The sequence below is a fragment of the Pseudopodoces humilis genome, chromosome 12 (assembly GCF_049639895.1).
Source record: "Pseudopodoces humilis isolate 2021_Gansu_Grassland_sample_001 chromosome 12, ASM4963989v1, whole genome shotgun sequence".
Classification (NCBI taxonomy): domain Eukaryota; kingdom Metazoa; phylum Chordata; class Aves; order Passeriformes; family Paridae; genus Pseudopodoces; species Pseudopodoces humilis.
Genome location: NC_142211.1, coordinates 3,891,456 through 3,911,328, shown reverse-complemented (window position 1 = coordinate 3,911,328; position 19,873 = coordinate 3,891,456).

The following is a 19,873-nucleotide window of genomic DNA, read 5'->3' as shown; positions in this document are numbered from 1 at the left end:
AACAATGGGAAGGATTCCACTGATTGAAGAATGGAAAAAATATATTTGCTTTTACAAACAAACTGTAGGTTTGCTGATAAACGAAATTGGATATTGAAAGAAGCAATGGGGGAAAATGATAAATTCCATAAGAATTAAAAATTTAAAGGAAGGGTTATAAATTAGAGGGGAATCTTAGGCGTTCCGGGAAGTCTGTACCTCTCAAGTACCTCAGCCAATGTGGAAAGAGAGAGGGACATGTGGCTGGGAAATTAGGATAAAAAGGAGTCTGCATCCTCCAAAAATTTGAGAGACCCCAGGGGAATGCCCCATGGCCTCTTTCTTTATTTGAATAAAGGAACAGGACTCCTCTGTCTCCTTTTTGGACATAAACCTCTGATGTTTGTGGGTTAATTTTCCTGACACACTGGACCACAGCCTCCTCCAGGCATCCACCCACTCCAGCATGGGCAATTCCCCCATGGGCTGCAGGTGGATCTCTGCATCCCCTGTGGACCCTTGGGCTGTAGGGGGACAACCTGCTTCACCATGGTCTTCACCATGGCCTGCAGAGCAATATTGGCTCCAGCACCTGGAGCACCTCTTCCCCCTCCTTCTCCACTGACCTTGTTGTCTCTGGTTTTTTTCCCTCACATATTCTCACCTCTTCGTCTCTAACTAAGAGCAAAACCCTGTTACTTTGTTTTGATCTTCTTCTTAAATATGTCATCACAGAGGCATTACCAAGCTCTCTCATTGGCCCAGTTTTGGCCAGAAGCATGTCCATCTTCAGAGCCATCAGCCACTGGCTCTGATGGATGTGGTGAGAAGCTTCCTGCAGCTTCTCACAAGAGCCATCTTTGTGGCCCCCCTGCTGCTAAAATCTAGGCTGTGCCAAACCAATACAGGGGTGCAGGGCAGTGCACTGCCTCACCACAGCAATGTCCAACCTGTCCCTTCCCTCACATACATGCACCCCAAAATGTCTCAGTACATCAATCTTTCTAATCTCTCACAGCACTGCTCCTCAGGAGAGAGAGAGGACACACCACAAGGCTACCAGTGCTTTTACCTCCATGACCACAGAGAGGACATGAAGAAGTCAGGTGGAAAACCCACCTCTGGCCTGCCATCATAAATACATGAGTAGAGAGGGAGAACAATCATTGCAGGAAATTCTTCAAGGATAAATACTGCTCCAGTTTCCAGTAAGCAAGTCCCCAGGCAGATTAGTGTCACAGTATGAGTGGGAACTTCAGACAAGCCCTGCCTTAGCCTCAGATTTTTAGCAATAGCTTAAATTTAAGAAATCACTCTGGTCTGCAAGTTCTAAGGATGGCAGATCAGGTCTATTTATGAGTTATTTATTGGACAGGTAGGAGATAACAGACAAAAGGTCTTAATCAGAGTTACTTACTACACAGCATAAAACTAAAAGAACTACTAGTAGATTACATAAAACAGTGCACAATAACAAAGTACCTATATTAAAACTAGCAAAAGAAATAGTATTGATTAGGAGTCAAATGTAACTTATTACCAAAATGACAATAGTGTACACAGAGTCCTTTCACTCAACCTCCAGAGGAGTAACCACAGAGCAGGCATCCCTGCTTTGGGGAGAAATTCCACACATTTCCAGGGAATGTGCAAAAGATTTCCTGCTTTGTGAAAGTTTGGTTTGGCTTCTATAGTTTGTCAAGTGAGGTGTCTGTCAGTCAGAAATCCATCTTATTTTTTCAGATTACACTTTTACAGCAAGATGTTTATTGTCAGCTCGAAATGTTAACCCCATGGCAGCAAAATAAATCACTGCAAGACAGCTTGTCCTGTTTGATTTTTTCACCAGTGAACAGCAACAGATAAGCTCTTGTGGGATGGAAACATGCCCTGCTACAAATACAAGGGCTGATGTTACTTCCAATCTTCTTGGAGGAACCTCCAGTTCATATTTACAGAGAGTGAACAGACCAGAACTAGAGGGGCCCTGCCTTCAGCTAGGGACAACTGGATCTATTGGACTGTGTGGATCCGATGGCCTGGCACATTAGATGCACAAGAATATAAGGCTCTAGTTGACACCATCACGCAATATACACTGATGTCATCAAGGTACCTAGGGGCAGAATCTACCTCTATTTCTGGGGTTGCTATTATTTCTAAATCCCCTGCTTCTCTGTTGCCACTGTCCGCCCAGCTGCAGCCAGGGAAACAGGAGAGAGATTATATAGCATGGACCAGAGGGCTAAAAACGAGGCTCTTTCCCTTGTTGAGATAGAAGTTCAGCTTTATTCTTGTTCTTGGGATCTCGTGGAGAAAGAGAGCAGGAGGGAAAGAGGAAGAATATTGATAACACGTCTTTTTGAAGGCAGGGGAAAGAGGGTGGATTACATTCACGCAGCCAATAAGGAGAACTGGGGAGAAAGAGATAAGGGAAAGAAACTTACATTCTATATTTTGAGGGTACATTCTCTCGGGTCATACCATTTTTCTAAATGCATTAAAACATGGGGTGCCAGGGGGAACACAACAGCTGACTGTACTAGAAGCTGTAGCGAGTCTGACTGGGAACAAATGGCAAAAACACCCCATTGTGACTGGTCCAGAGGCCCCATGAATCCTTGGCATAGATTACCTCAGGAGAGGGTATTTCAAGGACCCAAAAGGGCATTGTTGGGATTTTGAGATAGCAGCTGTGGAGACAGAGGGAATTTGACAGATGAGTACCTTGCCTGGCCTCTCAGAGGACATTCGCTATGGGATTGCTACAACAACTGTAGCAATCTGTACCTGTTCTATTGCACGGTTGACAATAACACACCAACCGGGTCTCCATGACCCTCAAGAAAGGAATGAGGGTCTTGTCTTTACAAACAAACTATGAGTCTGCTGGAAAATGAAGCTAGATACTGAGAAATAAAAGAAACAATGGGAAGGATTCCACTAATTGATGAAAGGAGTGAGAGGGGTTTGTCTTTAAAAACAAACTGTAGGTCTGCTCATAAATAAAGTTAGGTACTGAGAGATGAAAGAAACAATGGGAAGAACTATAAATTCCATAGGAATTCCACTGATTGACACAAGGAAAATAAAAGGGGGGGTATACATTAGAAGGGGGTCTTAGGTATTAGGCATTTCAGGAAGTCTGTACCTCTCAAGTACCTCAGCCAATGGGGAAAGAGAGAGGGACGTGGCTGGGAAATTAGGATAAAAAGGAGTCTGCATCTTCCAAAAATTTGAGACACCCCATGGGGAAATGCCTCGACCTCTCCCTTTATTTGAATAAAGTAACAGGACTCCTCTGTCTCCTTTTTGGACATAAACCTCTGGTGTTTGTGCATTAATTTTCCTGACGCTCATCCATGGCATGATTTGTTAACTGGACAGCCAGGGAGTGGTCAGCAAGACTTGTTCACCCTTTAATGGTCCTACATGGCCACTACATAAGTCCAGTGGAGAGTAGAGACTGACAGTGGACTATCATTGCCTGAATGAAGTCACTTCACTGTTGTAGTCGAGGGAGACAGAGAGACGACAGGACATTGGGGTTCATGCAGCAGAGAGACCTTTAATGGTGTCTGCACAGCTCTTATATAGGCTATTCAAAAGACTCCATGTTCAAACCTGATTGGCAATGATTTGGTTACCACTCAGCTTACTGGCCAATAGCTGCCTGCTTATATTCACTTCAGGGGTTGGCTGGCATCTGCCCTCTGTAACCAAATCTCTCCTCGTCTCAGACTCACAGACTAGCCGTTTGCCATCATACACCACCACTGAGTGCCACTGTGCTGGACATGCTGGAACTTCAGTATGAGCTGGAGTCCAAGGCAGCAAAGTGGTGCCACCATTGATATTGCTAATAATTTTTTCTCCATTCCTTTATTACCAGAGTGCAGGCCACTGACTGCCCCAGGGGTGGTAACACAGCCCCACTCTTTGCCATGGAGTGATCCAGACAGCACTGGAAAAAGGTAAAGCTCCAGAACACTTCAAGTATATTGAGGACATCGTGTGGACATATGAGGGGAAGTTTTTGAGAAAGAGGATAAGATAATCCAGGTCCTCCTGAAAGCCAGTTTTGCCATAAAACAAAGGTCAAGACACCTGTCCAGAAAATTCAGTTCCTAGGAATAAAATGGCAAGTTGGATGTTGTCAAATTCCAATGGATGTGATCAACAAAATAGCAGCTATGTTCCCACCAATGAGCAAGAAGGAAACACAGACTTTCCCAGGCTCTGTGGGTTTTTGGAGGATGCATAATCCAGAGTTCAGTCAGATTGTAAACCGTCTCTATCGTGTGACATGAAAGAAGAACAATTTGAAGTGAGGTCCTGAGCAACAAGCCTTTGAACAGATTGTCGTGGTTTTAAACCAGTAACTAAAAAAAAATTACTTATTTTTTTTTTCTGTGAGATATAGATTAGAACAAGAGCAAAACAGGCTTAAAACTTAAAAGGAATAAAGAAAGTTTATTAACAAACTACAAGAATAAGAATACCAGAATAAACTTCCAGAAAACCCTTTTTATCCCCTACTACCCACCATTCTTTTGTTCACATGACAACATAGAGACAAAAACTTTGGAACTTTGGTGTTTAAAACAGTCCCAATACCTGCTAGAGTCTTTTCATCAGTCTTTGTAGAGAAACAGAAGTCTCTTTCTGTTAATTTATGGAGTTTCTCACAAGAAAACTATTTATGTTATAGTTTTCTATTGCCCTGATGTCAGCTGCCCAGAAATGCTGTCATCAGCTCACTCCTCCCATTTCACATCACTCTGAGGTGTGTTATGGGCCATGAGTTTAGGGATGTCATTTTAAGGATGTTATTCAAAGGCAAAAGTCTTCTTCATCTGTCTTTGTGAGCTCTACTGGAAAACAGTTTTCTCATTGCACCCCAAGGCTTCAAATTTTCGCTTCACTCTGTTCCAGCACTTTACTGTATCACAATTACTCTACTTTTTACTCAAAATCTACACTTTGAACACTCTATTCCTCCCTATATACTCTGTCATGAATTAAAGGAGTTTTTTCAAGACTTCATTGTCCATTTCCATAGCCTCAACAGAAAGGTATTTCAGCTCATAAAGCATCTCCTTATTCTCTACCTTTTCTGAAGCTTAATTCTTTTATTTACTGTCATTGATAGTTTATAAAGTCTCTTTACATGTTGACGACTCTCTTTTTCTCTCTCTGGATAAAAAGATTAATCTGCAAGTCTCATCTGGGTAATGAAAGGGTTAAAATCTTGCCCAGGCTTTGTAGATGGTTCTGTGATCTCTGCCGGAGCAGGAGCTGGAGTTGTCTGCGATGGAAGATTCTTCATGGCTGCTCTGGAGAGTGTGGTCGTCGTCTCAGTCTGCCGCAGGTCCAGAGCTTTTTTCCTTTCTTTACTTGGCAGTCTCTGGAGAATTCAGTCACAGCAAAAACTGCAGCCGAGCCAGGAACTGGTCCGGCCCGGCCAGAGCCCGGGGCAAGCCCCGCAGGCCCCCCTCTCCCAGCCGGGAGCAGCTGGGCCCAGCCCAGCCCAGCCCCCGCCCGGGCCGCATGGCCGGGCAGGGAACGGGAGGCCAGCCGGAGCTCTGTTACCTTTCACAGCCAGGAAACAAAGAGAACAAGAGAGCTCTGGCTTTACATCTTAAGGTAGGGTTCACAAGTTGATCTCACTTTTTAATGGTTAAAACTGCTGTCAATTCTTAGAAATGAGCGATAATTGGTCAGGAGAAAAGACTCCCATCAGTCACCAGCAACTTCAACTTCCTTAGCTCCCAAAACCACCTTAAAGGTAAAGTCACCCCATGACACAGATCAAGCAAGAGATTGTTCGTGCAGTAGCCCTTAGGCCAGTCAGGACAGGACAGGATGTGAAAAATGTGCTCTGCACTGCAGCCAAGGAGAATGTTCCTTCCTTGAGTCTCTGGCAAAAAGTACCTGGGAAAATTTGAAGATGACCCCTGGCGTTCTGGAGTCAGGAATACAAAAGATCTGAGGTTTGTTACACCCCAATTGAAAAAAAGATTCTGGCAGGATATGAAGGGGTTCAAGCCACTGCGTAAGTGATTGGCACTGAAGCACAGCTCCTTCTGGGACCCTGCTGTATCGTAGGGACAAATTGAAAGTGGAAAGCTGCCCTATGGAGTCGGTTCTGGGTTTGGTATTTTCTGTGAATTTTACTCCCATTTGTTACCTGGAAAAAGGACAATGCAGGGAGATGGCATTTCCTGAGAGACAAACGGGGCAATTAGGAAACAAAAAATGTAGCTGGGTGTCACAACATTCCATTGAAATAGCCCTGGCTAGGGGTAGGTTGTGGCTGTATCTTGGTTTTGCATAGCTTAGTTTTTTTTTGGGGGGGGGAGGGGAATGGCACAGAGGTGGCTTCTGTGAGAAGCTGCTAGAAGCTTCCACCATATCTGGCAGAGCCAATCCCTGATGGCTCTAAAGATGGACATGCTGCTAGCACAAGCTGGGCCAATTAGAGATGATGGTAATGCCTCTGTGAAAACATATTTAAGAAAAAAAATTAAAACTGTCAGAAAGGATTGGTCACTTTAAAATTTTAAAGGTTTATTAAACCTTAACAAAATACAACAAAGGATGGAATAAGGAAAAAGGCAGTCCACTGGGAGCACATGACCGGCTGTCATGTGCTCACACAAAATGGCTGCACTGCCTTTTATATCCCTGGTGTTGCATCAGGCAACCTTGGCCCTTCCCAAAGTCTGTTAGTCAACTCTTCATCATTCATTGGTGGAGACTACTTTCTTGCAACTTGATTGGAGATCATGTGTTGTCATGCCATGCTTCCTAGTAACAAGCCTTCTCTATCCCAACTGCCCCATGCAAGGGGCAGATGTACACACCCTCCTTCCACATGTCCCTGACAACTAATACCACCTAGTGGCATGAATATGGGGGGGGGGGGGGGGGTAATGGCAGCATACAGCTGGGACTGTATGCTTCATAAGAGAAGGAGGGTTCAGCCACAGAGAGCAGAAGCCAGCCAATCCTTGACGAGAACGCAAGCAGGCAGCTACTGGTCAATGAGCTGGGTGGTAACCAATCATAGCCAATAGAGTATATAAGAGCTATGTAAACCAATAAACTCTGCTGCACAAAACTTGGAGTGTGTATTGTGTTTTCGTCTCCCCTGACTGCGACATATGGTGCCTCATGTGAGGACAATAACTAAACCATGAGAAAACAAAGGAGACGGAGCACCAGAGAGGGACAGCTGAAAGCTGTAAGGGAAAATACAGCCAAGAGCTGCAAAAGAAGCAGTCAGAGCTGTGAGAGAAGATACAGACTAGAGAGCTGTATGAAAGTGACACAGGGGACAAAGACTCCACGGTATGTTTATTCTAGTGCTAGGACACTGTCTTGGTTCTAGAAGACAGGTGTCTGCTGGGGAGAGCAGGAGCTTCTCTTGGGATGAAAGAATGTAGACCCCCCCTCCCTCTGAAGTATTATAATTTTGAAATCAAGGGGCTTTCAGGCAGAGATCTGGGGATAGGAATAACAGTTCTTTACTAATATAACCAGGCAAACAAACAACAACAACTACAGCATTAACAAGAAAACAGAAATAGGGACCCCGTGACAGCTTTCTCGGCTGAGAGGGATGGAGGAGAGGCTTTGTTTTCACAAACCTCTCGGGCAGGCAGTCTCGGTGCTCTTGCGGGGCTCTGTGGAATGGTCGGCTGGAACAGCAGGGATGAGCTGAGATCCTGGGCTGGTGGATGAGGTGTATCAGCAGCTCCGCGGCGGTGCCTGGCACTGCCACACATCCCGGCAGAACAGGGGGTGCGAGGCCACCAACGAAGAGGGAAGAAGAAGAAGCAGCAGCTCCGTCTGGGTGATGGCGAAAATTCCCTTCTCCCCACCGCAGCAGCTCCACGACCCAGCAAAAACGAAAACGTCTTTTTCCCGATGCCGGAGAAGAAAGCCAGCCAAAAACTGTCCCCACCCTCCTTTCCTGCCCCCTCCCCCCCTGGGCCCGGCCACTCTTTGTCCTTTATCAATCACTCACTAAATACCCACAGTTAGGTTGTCTCCGCAGCTAATGGGTAAAAATTCCACGGGCAGGCCAGAACAACAAAACTAAAAAAAAAAAAAAAGGACACCTAACCCTCAACAGACACACATGGGAGATCACTCCACCACAAGCATGTGTGTGTCAAACAAAGCGGACACTGTTTATATACACTTATGTTCATACATATTTATGAAAGTTTCAACCTTGCCTATACATTTTCATAACCTATCCCAGCCTACTCTCACTTCGTATGTTAATTAGTTCTTTGCCTGTCTATGCTTGTGCGCTGTCTCCTGGTGGTCTAGGGCCATCTTTAGATGAAGTAAGAGTCTTCCTCGCAGTGTCATCTGGATGAACATTTTTCTTGCACAGGCTCTCTTGGTATCCAGCCGTCCCTCAGGGCTTCTGGCCACAGTCCAAACTAAAGATCCAGTTTTTACAGCACTAGTTCCTGCTTTATCAGTCTTAAATGACAAGCAGAATCTTGTTGTTGTGTTGCCATTTGGTTCAATAAACTGTATTATTAAGATAGTAACAAACGTTAATAGTTAGCATTAGTTGACATTAGTAGTAGTTATGCTAAGGCTTGGTAGGCCACATGTGACCTGCAGATGAACTATATAGCAGATATTGCAATGTAAGCAGTGTAACTAGGAGATAATCTAGGAATGTACCTTTTGGCAAAACTTAAATATCAGAGAGATAATCGTACCAGGTAGTGAAAGAGAAGTAAGAAATTGTGATGATGAAGAAATCGTGTAGAAAACATATAAAAACCCTGTGATTTATCTGTGAAACGGGGCTCTGTCTTTGGACGCTAGTCCACAGGCTCCCGGGCCCTCAATAAAGCACCGCATAAACTACTTCGGTTGTTTGTGTTTTCTTCAGATCGGGCAACAGTTTTCTGGCGACCGCGGCAGGACTTCGAAGGTGCCTGGGGCGGTTCGCGTTCTGATCCACTCCACGCCGGCACCGAGTGATTCTTGGGGAGTCATCGGTTCGTGCCCGGCCCCCGCACCTGACGGACGACTGCAAAAGGTAAGCCCAAAGGTGCTTTATTTTTTTTCTGGTTTGGGTGCCTGCTCATAAGACGAGGCGGCGATCCTCGCAGGGTTGGGCTAAGACGTCTGGTTGGTCTGGGAAGCCTAGGCGCCGGCTGTCAGACGCGGCGAAAGCTGCGCAGGTCCAGCACTTGCCCCTCGCGGCGTCGAGAAGCGGCAAGTCGGTTTGGTCTGGTATTTATCTGGTATTTAGTCCTTTTTGTTTGTTGTATGTAGTTTGCTTAATTCTGGATTGTGGTTTTGTATATTGCTGCTTATTGGATTAATATAATCGTTAGTTGAATTTGTTGCTGCTAAAAATGAAACTACCTCAGAATTGAAGTGATTGTTGTGTGAGTGCGTGGTATGATTGATTTTGTTGGACTGTTAATATTGATTGTGGTTTTTATTGTTTTATATATTGCTGCATATTGGTTGTTGCTATTGGTTACCGAGTTTTTGTACGGCTGTGAGTAAGGTTCAAAATGCCATTCAAGACACTTAAGTTTATGGTTCAGTCTAATAAAGGTATCCCAGAAAATACCCCGCTGGGATGTTTACTGAAGAGGTGGAAAAGTGAAAGGTTTTTCCAGGAGATGAGTAAGGATAAAATGATTGACTATTGTAATCATTGGTGGCCCGAATATAAGCGAGAAGGGCCGTCATGGCCAGAGAATGGTACTGTGGATTTTGACACCATAAATTCGTTAATGTGCTATCTGGAGGAAAATGAAAAATGGGATGAAATACAGTATTTAGACTTGTTTCATTTACTGCGCCGTAAAAAGGAATGGCAGACTGAGTGTGGAATAATGGTATTGGAGATGAAAGAATCTAAGTGCGGGGGTTGTAAAGAAGGATCTAAATGTGTTCAGTGCTTAGCCTTAACCTCTCGACCAGAGGAGGATTTGTCTTTTATGGTGTCACCCGGTGCGCTTCCTGCTTCACCCACCCTCCTGCTGTCTCAACCCCTCCTGCGGTCTCAACCCCTCCTGCTGTCTCACCTCTTCCCTCTGTCTCACCCCGTTCCTCTTTGTATCCACCATTACCAGAAACCAGCACTGAGGATGAGGATGAGGATGAGGATGAGGATGAGGAGGAAGAGGTGGCAAATTTAACGGTAGTACCGGGGAATGTTAAGAAAGTTGTTATCCGACCTAAAACCCCTTCCCCTGTTTCTCCCCAGAATCGGTGAAATACTCTGCTCGCGGCACGAACTAGACAGGGACGTAAAAATTACGGGGAATCCCAGCTTATTGCCCCTTTAAGGGAAGCTATGGGACCCCAAGGAGAGAAAGTGCTTGTGAAAGTGCCTTTCTCCCCAGGAGATCTGGTGATTTGGAAGCAGTCAGCAGGCTGTTACCGTGAGAATCCGGAGAGGGTGGCCCGGGTGGTCAAAATGATAATTAAAACCCAGAATCCAGATTGGAATGACATGCAGGTTTTGCTAGATACTTTGATGGATTCCACCGAAAAGGAGATGGTGTTACGGGCAATGAAAGAGCGTGCTCGAGAGGTGATTAGGCTGCGTTGTACAGTAGAAACAGTAAATGACTTAGTTCCGAGCAATGATCCGGGGTGGGATCCAAACAGGGTCGGAGGAATGGAATCTATCAAGGTGTACCAGGAGTTGTTAGTAGAAGGAATCAGGACTGGGATGCCTAAGACGCTAAATTGGTCAAAACTGTATTCTGTCAGGCAGGATAAGAATGAATCTCCCTCGGCGTTTTTAGAAAGACTTAAAGAAACTGCTAGACGCTTCACTGATTTGGAGATCGACAGTGAAGCAGGAAAATTGCAGCTTGCTTTAATCTTTTTGGGTCAGACACAGGAAGATATCCGCAAAAAAATGCAGAAATTAGAAGGGCAAGATACTCGGGATCTGGATAAAATGCTAGAGGTGGCTTGGAAAGTTTATAATAACAGGGAAAAAGAAACGGCCAAGAAACAGCAGGTGAACATACTAGCTATAATGCAGCAAGCCAGTGAAAGGGGGGGAGGCAGAGGTGGTTTTGGGCGCGGTCGTGGTTCTGGACGTGGCAGGGCAGGATTCCAGAATGTTAAATTTGGAGGACGGGGGATGGCCCCTCCTAGTCCCCAGCAAGGAGAGATTGCTCCCAATCAATGCGCGTTCTGTCGTCAGATAGGACACTGGAAGAATGAGTGCCCAGTGAAAGCTGGATTGGGAGGAATGCCAGTGAATGGACCAACAGGTTACCCCGTGAATCCAGTAAGTGGCGCCCAAGCATTTGTATTGGGAAATTATCAGAATCAAAGCTGACTAGAACAGGACTTGAGGGTCAGGATTGATATTGATGAGAAAGAACAAGAGTTTATCGTGGATACGGGGGCAACGCATTCAGTTTTAAACAAAAGGTTAAGACCTATCAGCGATACTACCATACAGGTAGTGGGGGCAACAAGACAATTAGAAGAAAGACCCTTTTTACAACCATTAAATTTGAGATTTGGAGGAAAAGAATTAGATCATCAGTTTTTGTACATGCCTAATTGCCCCAAGCCATTGCTTGGCAGAGATTTGTTGTCATCATTAAATGTCAGAATCATATTCGAGAATGAGAGGGTGAAATTAGAGGTTCCGGGAGAAGAAATTGCTAAATTGTTTGTAATAAAAGAAATTGATCCCTCTCCTATTCCTATTGAAGTAGATCAAGCTGTAGTACCTTGGGTATGGGAGACTGGGAATCCAGGAAAATCAAAAGCTGCTCAGCCGGTGGTAGTAGAATTAAAAGAAGGAGCTCAGCCAGTGAGAATAAAACAATACCCAATCAAGTTAGAAGCTAAACAGGGTGTCGCTCCTTTGATAACTCAGTTTTTAGCACAAGGAATTTTGCAGGAATGTGAATCAGACTTTAACACTCCTATTTTTCCAGTTAGAAAACCCAATGGTAAGTATCGGCTAGTGAAGGATTTGAGGGCAATTAATAACATTACTAAAGACATTCACCCAGTGGTTGCCAATCCGTATACTTTATTAACATCTGTGTCAAAAAAAATTTAAATGGTTCTCTGTTATCGATTTGAAAGATGCTTTCTTCTGCATCCCTCTGGCATTGGAAAGCAGGAAATATTTTGCCTTTGAATGGGAGAGTCCTGATACTGGAAGAAAGAGACAGCTCACCTGGTCTCGACTGCCGCAAGGATTCAAAAACAGCCCTACAATATTTGGAAATCAACTGGCAAAGGAATTGGAAGAATGGAAGACTGCTGAGGTAAGAGAGTTACCTTCCTCTTATGTCATTCTCCAGTACGTGGATGATATCTTTTTAGCGACAGCAGAAAAAGGAATGTGTCTGAAATTGACTATTGCTCTGTTGAATATGCTGGGCCAAGCTGGCTACCGAGTGTCAAAAGAAAAAGCACAGCTAATAAAAGAAAGTGTAATATATTTGGGATGTGAAATCACCCAAGGCCAGAGACGGTTGGGAGTCAATCGAGTGGAAGCTATTTGTGCTATTCCCCTTCCCAGGAACCATCAAGAACTAAGGTCCTTTCTAGGAATGGTAGGGTGGTGCAGGCTGTGGATTCTGAATTTTGGACTTCTAGCTAAACCATTATATGAAGCTTTGAAAGAACCGCAGTTGAGCTGGAATCGACAGAGGAAAAAGGCCTTTGAAGACTTGAAACAGGCATTGAAAGAAGCTCCGGCATTAGGCCTTCCAGATTTAAACAAGGACTTTCAGTTGTATGTGAATGAGAGACAGAAATTGGCACTGGGAGTGCTAGCTCAGAGACTTGGTTCCTGGAAACGCCCGGTAGGGTATTTCTCGAAGCAACTAGATACAGTAAGTGCTGGTTGGCCGTCATGCTTGCGGGCAGTTACGGCCACAGTGATCCTCATCCAGGAAGCCAGGAAATTGACTTTGGGAAGGAAAATAGAGGTATTTGTGCCTCACATGGTACTGGCAGTCTTGGAACAAAAGGGGGGTCACTGGCTTTCATCCAGCAGAATGCTGCAATACCAAGCAATTCTGAGAGAACAGGATGATGTAGATCTAAAAATGACTAATCATGTTAACCCAGCAGAATTTCTCCACAGTGAGCAGGAAGAAGGAGAACTAGCACATGACTGCATGGAGGTGATTGAACAAGTGTATGCCAGCCGAATGGATTTGAAAGATGTTCCAATGGAAGATCCGGATTGGGAACTGTTCACCGACGGGTCCAGCTTTGTAGAAAACGGTACCAGGTATGCTGGATATGCAGTGGTAACAGTTACCACTGTAGTGGAAGCAAAGGCCTTGGCTCCTGGAACGTCAGCCCAGCGAGCTGAGATCATTGGACTCACTAAAGCCCTAATGTTAAGTTCCGGAAAGAAAGTGAATATATGGACTGATTCTAAATAAGCTTTTGGGGTTGTGCACATTCATGGCGCCTTGTGGAAAGGACGAGGGTTATTGAACTCTCAAGGAATTACTATCAAATATAGAACTGAAATTCTAGCCTTGCTAGATGCAGTACACCAACCTGAAAAGGTTGCAATAATGCATGTGAGAGGTCACCAGAAGGAAGAAGGAAAAATATATCGAGGAAACAAATTAGCTGATGTCACAGCACGAGAAGCGGCCAGAGAAGTGTGGACCCAAATGGCCCTGATACCCACTAAGGTGAGTCCTGTAACTCCACATTTAATTCAGGAACCGAAGTATTCCCCGGATGATGAAAAACTAGCATCGCTGCTGAAAGCACAGAAGAATGCAACTGGATGGTATGTAACAATCATGGGACAAGTTGTAGTTCCCACCCGAATTATGAAAGCCATCTTAGAGACGGAACATAATAAATGCCATTGGGGAGCAGAGGCATTGGTAACATTTCTAAAAAGAGAAGTAATTTCTAACCAGATGTTAACATTGGCAAAACGGGTGAATGCCATGTGTTCAACTTGTTTGAAGAATAACCCAATAGTTAGGAAACAAATTCAGGGAAATTACAAGTGGGACCAGAACCAGGAGATTACTGGCAAGTAGATTTTTCAGAATTACCGAAAGCACAGAACTTTAAGTATCTTTTAGTGTATGTATGCACTTTTTCAGGATGGCCTGAGGCCTTTCCTTGTCGCACCAATCAGGCAAAGGAAGTGGTCAAAACACTGTTGAAGGAAATTATTCCAAGATTTGGGGTACCGTTAGGACTGTCATCAGATAGAGGCCCACACTTTACAGCAGGAATAGTACAAGAGGTGGCCAGGATGTTAGACATATCTTGGAACTTACACACCCCTTGGCGACCTCAATCGAGTGGTCAGGTGGAGTGGATGAATCAAACAATTAAAGGATTTAAAGACATGAATTTGCAATTACAAGCCACATCCCGAATGACTTTACAGAACAGGATGGCACTAGATATGCTATTGTTAAAAGAGCGTGGTGTGTGTCAATATCTAAAAACGAAAACTGACCATTGCTGCATCCATATTCCAAATGTGACCATTGAAGTAGAAAAAGATATTTCTCAATTGGAAACGATTGAATCCAAAACAAGAGAAATTGAAAAAGAAGCACAACATAATTGGATCGGAGCTATATTTGAGTCCTTAGGACTTCAGGTTTCTGGATGGGTTTCGTCAATAGTACAGTACATTCTGTTATTTGCAGTTTTGTTATTAATAATTTGGTTAGCCTATAAGTGTGTTCTAGGAGTCATCGAAAAAGAAACAAGACGCACCAGAAGAGTGATAAAAGCCTTGGCAAGAACCAATGAGATACGCCTCAATGAAAGACGCCGACCTCCTCCGAAGTATGAAGATGTCGTTGGGCAAGATAATCCAGCATTTGAAAGAACCAACGATAACTAAGAGTTGAGCATTCTTGCAGAAGATTGAAGAATGCTCAAAAGGGGGGAATTGTTGCCATTTGGTTCAATAAACTGTATTATTAAGATAGTAACAAACGTTAATAGTTAGCATTAGTTGACATTAGTAGTAGTTATGCTAAGGCTTGGTAGGCCACATGTGACCTGCAGATGAACTATAGAGCAGATATTGCAATGTAAGCAGTGTAACTAGGAGATAATCTAGGAATGTACCTTTTGGCAAAACTTAAATGTCAGAGAGATAATCGTACCAGGTAGTGAAAGAGAAGTAAGAAATTGTGATGATGAAGAAATCGTGTAGAAAACATATAAAAACCCTGTGATTTATCTGTGAAACGGGGCTCTGTCTTTGGACGCTAGTCCACAGGCTCCCGGGCCCTCAATAAAGCACCGCATAAACGACTTCGGTTGTTTGTGTTTTCTTCAGATCGGGCAACAGTTGCATAGCAAAGGACCGTCTGTTCTGAATGCACTTGATTTTATAGCAAACTACAGTTATCTTAAAAACGAGATTCACTTAATAAATTATAAAAAGAATTTAATATAAATAAAAGACAATTAGGAGACATAAGAAATAAAGCAAAGGGTTAAAACGGCCGGGTGCCTTGGCGCGCTGCCAAGAGCACACCTGGTATCCTAGGGATCCCCTTTTTATCCCCTCCTTGCTGTGAGGGGTTAATGCATATTCAAGCATGTCCCCTCCCTGGTTCCGCCTTCTTGGATCATGCTTTTCACAGTTTTATTTTCTGCTGGTCAGCATATATTTTTTGCTGGTCATCATTATGTTATAAATGCAAAGGCAGATTTGGGTTAAATAAGAACAATTTATTATAAAACAATTTCTATAGAAAATAAACAATGAGGGAAAACCACAATAAAACAAACAGCGCAGCGCTGGGTGGACAGGGGTCTATACCCAAAGGTATAGGTGTTCCCAAATCCACGAAGGAGGGTAGACTGTCCGGGGTTTTTATAGGGATTTTTAGCCTTGAGGCCAAATTCCAGGCAGGCACCATTCATCAACAGTCCTTGATTGTCGTATGAATTGATTTCCTGGCGTTGGAGAATAGAGTCGAATGGACGTCCGGACCGAGTCTCCTCATATGTAAAGAAGTTCTGAGTGGTTCTTGATTTCATTGTGGTTCAGGCCATCTGGATGGGATGGCTGGATCCGGGTTGGAGCCGATGGATATTTCGGCTGGATTTTTCCTTTTGTTTACCTGATGGCTTCCCCCAACGGTAGCCTGCAAGGCGGGGTGTTCAGGTCCGGTGATGAATATCTCGTCGGAGCCTCTCCGTGTTGGCTTGATGTTTCGTGTCCTGTCTATTCTTCCCCGTTGATGGTCACCGAGCCTGTCCTTGTCAGTTTGATGGGCCGTGTCCTGTCTATTCTTTTTCGTTGATGGGCGCCGGCTAGGATCGTTATCCTTTGAGTGGGAATTCGTGGCTAGATCTGGGAAGGGCTTGTGTGTCATACTGTACTTTATATTTTATATCATTATTGTTATATACATTTATTTAGATTTCTACGAATTTTTACAAGTTCATTTCTCACAGTCCCCCGCCTAATAATCCATTACATTAAAAATTCGTGTTATTTCATCCAATTCTGCAGGGGAGGACTCTAATTTTTTTACTCACATTCATTTTCTTCCCAGTCCGTTAACGAATTCTCACTATATGCTTGTGCCAGGTTATATTTATTTTCAAAATTCTTTAAGGCTTTAATCACATTTTCGTTTTCTTTTTCCTCCTCTAATTTCATTAGTTTAGAGAGAGGAGTAGGTCTCCCTTGTGCTTTCTCAGGATCGATTGGAAGTGTGGCAATCTGCATTCCTTGCACAACAGAGTGAATTAGTCTGATGAAGCAAGGAATTAAGCAGGGAAGGAAAATGATTCCGGCAACTGAACAAGTGATGAAAAATACTAGCTTCTTCCACCAAGCCCCTTGCCCGAATATCTGGTCCCACCAGGAGGCTTGTAGGATTGAATTCCATTTTTGGACTGGCACATGAGCTACTTTTTTAATTTCAGCAGCCAATCCTTTTATTGTTTCTCCGTAATCGTCTATTTCCATACAACACTCGGATTCGTTGTATCTGCCACACACTCCTCCCTCTTCGGCTAGCAAATAATCGAGAGCTAGTCTGTTTTGGTATACAAAAGCTCTCATTTGTGAATGTTGTTTGGCTAGGAGTTCTAGGGCTTCTGAAGTGTGGTTAGAAACTATCTCTACCACCGCTTGTAATCTGATAAGTCTGTTGAGGAGATAAATGGGGGTTCTGTACCCCCAGCTGCCATCGTTTGCCCAAGTAGCGGGCCCGTAATATTGAATGATCCTTTCGGCAGGCCATTCTTCCTCGTTCCACTTCTGGTTGCCTCCCGCTATTGGTAGTTCCCGTTTTAATTCCCTCCTTTGTCTGTTTAATGTCTCAAAGAGAGGGGCTCCCAATGATTTACTCTCTGTTTTAGGTAGAGTAAAGAAAAAGGGCCGAATTATTCCAAGTGTGCAGGATCCTTTCCATTTTCTGGGTAGCTCGCTATAAGCCTTTTTCCCACATATCCAATATATACCATCAGGAGCTTCCCAACCCTTGTTCAACTTTGCCGGATCATCCCAATATTCCTTCAATCCTATTAGCTCATGGAAGGGATTGGCCCCAGAGTTTTTGTACCAGCAAAGTCCAATTATTTCCATCCATTCACAGTTATTCCCCCTGGAGCGACTCCAATAGCCCGTGGGTGGTTCAGGTTGCCAGGTTTTAGTCTTGCTTTCCGAATTCACCTTGAGTGTGCTTACACACGGGGTATAGCCTACTAAATCAGTGAATTCTTTTCCCTCTCTGCTAATGCAGACAGTACCGATTATTCTTTGGTCTATAACCCATCCTTCTGGTCTTTGTTTTGTTTTTGATATTTTAGAGCCTTCCCATTTTAGGAGTTGCTCTGGGGTTAGTCCCTCTCCCTTCCAAGGCCATCTTTCAGCTGATTTTAACCCGCCACAGATCCAACAGTTAGATAGACCTAATTCTGTGGCTATTTCTTGCATTAGATCTATGAAAAGATTCTGGTTGGGGTTTGGCAACCCCCAATTGCTGTATTGTTTCTCTAATTGCTCATAATGTTCACTAAGAGAGTTAAGCCTCTCCTGTTCTAGCCTCTTTTTCCGAGCTTCCGCTTCTCGCCTCTTTAACTCTAGGGTTAGTTGTTTTATTTTGTTTTCAGGGTCCACCCCTTCCTCATCCCTGGAGAAGCAGAATACTGGGTTGAATTGCAAACATACCCGGTCATCACTACTTTTTAACAAATCAAGGATTATCGGTTCATTATTAAAAAAAGCTTTTTCTTCATGTTTTAAGTTTCTACCTTCCCAATATACCTTCCCTCCCATGGTACACATTTTCAAATTCGCTTTATTGTAACATAAAGGGTTAACCGTATAATATGCCAAAAAGGTGGATTGTCTTTTCCCCCCTATCCAGACCGTTTTGTTACATTGACTGCAGATTGGAATTGGGGGAATCACTCCCACTTCTATCCTATACCTGAAATGGGAAGTTTCAGTCTTTCTTTTCATAGGAGTTTTAGACTGCCTGTCCTTAAGACTCGCCGCTGGGTGATAACACCTGATTTCCCCCTTTAGTTCACATAGATTATACTGAGTGCCATTGGATATACAAAACCCCCTTTGTTGTTCTGGAGGACAGTCGATTATTCGTCCGGCATCTGTGGTGGTCTGGCACCGCTTACACTTCTCTAGGGGAGGATCCCCCAGAGGCACCTCGGGGCTCATTCCCTTGGTCAAGCACATGGCTAGATTCAGGAACATCAGGATTCCCCACCGGTGTATCCCTCTGCCTTGCCCTTCGCCCGTATAAAAATATACGGCGGGGATTACCATCTTCCCGGCAGCAAGGATATTCTTCAGGGGCCCTTGTAGTTCTTATGGCGTATCTCCTTTTAAAGGTAGCCCACTGAGACGACTTAATCGTGTCTGTCCTGCACGGTACTTTTACTGTCTTTCGGCACTCAATTTCCAAAGCCTCTGCCTTGGAGTCTAGTTTCCCTCTTATCCCCTTTTGAAAAAGTAGGAACCACTCAGGAGAGTCGAGTTCCAACAACCCCGCCCTGGTGGCAAGTATTAAGAGACGGCTAGTCAAATCCTGTTCCTTTTCTAGACACTTTGTGCACAATCCTTTAGGTTTGTACCCTCCCAAACAGTGGGTTACCCAAATCTGGTTACAATAGGCGCACTTAAAATGTATAAACGGAAAACAATTACATTCAGGGTGAATACAACTTATCTGATCGTTACTGTTCATTTGCGGTTACGCTGTAGTCTGATCTTTAGTTCTCCCGGAGGGGTGGTGACTTTCCACTTGGAGGTGTCGTATTCCTTCACTTTCTTTACCCGAGATGAGTGGGTCCAACCTTTTTCTGCGGTCCGGACAGCTGTGTCTGTGGTCAGGAGAACCAGGAAAGGTCCTTCCCAATGGGGGTTGAGGGGAAGCTCCTTCCACGCTTTGACGAGGACTTTATCCCCAGGCTGTATCTGGTGTATTGCAAATCCCAGAGTGGTGCTTTGGGGAATCAGTCCTCTTTTTCGTAGTTCCTGTAAATTTTTGTTGATAGCAATGAGATATGGTTGTATCTGTACATCCTCCACTTGGGGGTGTCCCACCGGCATTCCATGTTTGTATGGCATTCTGTACAACATTTCAAAAGGGGACAGACCCGTTTCAGAATGAGGCATTGTTCTTATATTTAGTAAAGCAAGAGGGAGGCACTTAATCCATGACATTTTTGTCTCTATCATGAGTTTAGACAGTTGGGATTTAAGTGTCTGATTCATTCTTTCCACCTGCCCTGAACTCTGAGGATGCCAGGGAGTGTGGTATTGCCATCTGATACCCAGAGCTTCTGAAGTTTGTTTTATAATCTTTGAAGTGAAATGAGTTCCTTGATCCGAATCAATACAGTC